Source organism: Dasypus novemcinctus, chromosome 5, assembly GCF_030445035.2.
Source record: "Dasypus novemcinctus isolate mDasNov1 chromosome 5, mDasNov1.1.hap2, whole genome shotgun sequence".
NCBI classification, from domain to species: domain Eukaryota; kingdom Metazoa; phylum Chordata; class Mammalia; order Cingulata; family Dasypodidae; genus Dasypus; species Dasypus novemcinctus.
The window spans coordinates 159000447-159002356 of record NC_080677.1 but is presented as its reverse complement, the minus strand read 5'-3'; the positions used below and the strand labels follow the sequence as shown (position 1 = coordinate 159002356).

The following is a 1910-nucleotide window of genomic DNA, read 5'->3' as shown; positions in this document are numbered from 1 at the left end:
GTAGATAGATAGAGATAGAATAGAATGATATGGTAAATGTGGCAAAATATTAAAATTGGTGGATCTGGGTAACTGGAGGGATAAGAGTACTTGGAGTTTTCTATATGTTGTTTGTACTATTTTTGTAACTGTCCTGTAAGTTTGAAAATATTTCAAAATAAAGTTTTTTTAAAAATCTAAAAACAAAACACTCTATGGTCTTACAAAAGAAATTAAATATAATAAAGAGCATATTTGTTTTGAGTAATAAGTAAGACAATACCACTAAGCATTAACACTTTCTAAATAGATCCATTTAAAATAATAGTAGCTAATATTTATTAAGCAATTTCTATGTGCCTGATTTGGTTCTAAATGCTTTACACATATTTACTCGTTTAATGCTACAATATCCACATTTTACAAATGAGAAACTGATGCACAGATAGACTAATAACTTGTCCAGGGTGGTGCAGCTACTAAGGGCCATAGTCAGGACTCAAACCCAGGCAGTCAGTTTCCAAAGACAAGGTTAGATTGTCTTCAACTATATGAATTAAGAAGATTCCAATAAAAACCAAATAAGATTATTTCTTAAGAATTAAAGAAAACATTTAGTGTGAGAGTAGCTATAAAATTATAAAAAAGAAGAGTAATACCTTACCAGATATTTAAGTAATAAAAAGCAGAAACCTAGTTTACGCAGTAGTTTTGAGCATGGTGGGTTGTATTCTCCTCACATAATAGGAAATCTAGAGGTGGGGAGCTGGGGTCCACACAGAAGTTCCACAATACCTTCAGGCAGAAATGAACCTCCTGATATTTCCTCTCAACTATCCTCAGTGAGTACTTTTTTAGGGGAGAACGCAAATGCAGTCCCCCATACCACAAGCTAGACAGCCGAGGTCCCCACATTTAGGGAAATCGCGGGGGGTCAGCACATCCAGAGAGCGATGGACAAGCCTGGCCCTGGGAAAGGCACCTTGGTGATCATGGCATCTCCCTGGCCAGGTAAGTATGTGAGTACTTTTATTTTCAAGCGTGTTACCTCATGGTCACAAGATGGTGGCTCCACATCCAACGTCACTTTTGGGTTCCCACAAGCAAGACAAGAGATAAACAGATAAAAGGCTTAAGTCAGTTGAGATGGCCCCTTTTTAAAGAGACTTTCCGGAAGACTCTCATAATGATTTTCACTTACATTGCAACTACCTAGAAGTGTCACATGACTAACCCAGCTGCAAGGAAGTCTGATTAAAAAAATAGGTTTTTGGCTAGGCATATTAGCACGCTGATCAAAACTGGGATTCTAATAGTCAGGAAGAATGTGAAATAAGAATGAGAGTGAACAGAAGGTTGGCAACCAGCAGTGTATCCACATGGTGCAAGTCCAGCTATAAATAGTTCAGTGGAAGAGAATGGAGGATTTAGAATTAGATCCAGAATATATGGCAACATGGTCTAAGACAAAGATGCACCTTTATGTCAGTTGCGGAAGCATTGATTATTCCATAAATGGTTGTATTAGTCAGGATTCTTTAAGGAAACAGAACCCACAGGAGATGTCAGTAAACATTACGAGACTTAATAAAAATTGTCTGTCTCATGCAACTTTAGGGATGCATGAGTCCAAATTTAGGAGGGCAAGTTGCAAGCTAAGAACTCCGATGAAGGTTTTTGATGAATTGCCACAAGAAGCTGGCTGTCTGCAATCCAGATGGAACTCCTTTCTTCTGCCTGCTGAAATCATCATTTCTCTTTGTAAGGCCTTCAAGTGATTGGATGAGACATCTCTCATTGCTTGAAGGCAATCTCCTCAGTTGATTGTAGATGTAATCAGCCAGAGATGCAATCAACTTAATAATGATTTAAGTCCGTGAAACAGTCCCCTAGTAACAATTAGGCCAGTGCTTCTTTGACCAAACAACCCG

General features: G+C 38.1%; 1 non-coding gene across 1 annotated transcript; it reads right to left on the bottom strand.

The window, feature by feature from the left end:
- Positions 1-834: 834 nt before the first annotated feature.
- LOC111767141 (U1 spliceosomal RNA) lies at positions 835-998 on the bottom strand. The gene has a single exon (XR_002799034.1). It is a non-coding gene; the product is annotated as a U1 spliceosomal RNA (small nuclear RNA).
- Between the last annotated feature and the right edge of the window lie 912 nt (positions 999-1910).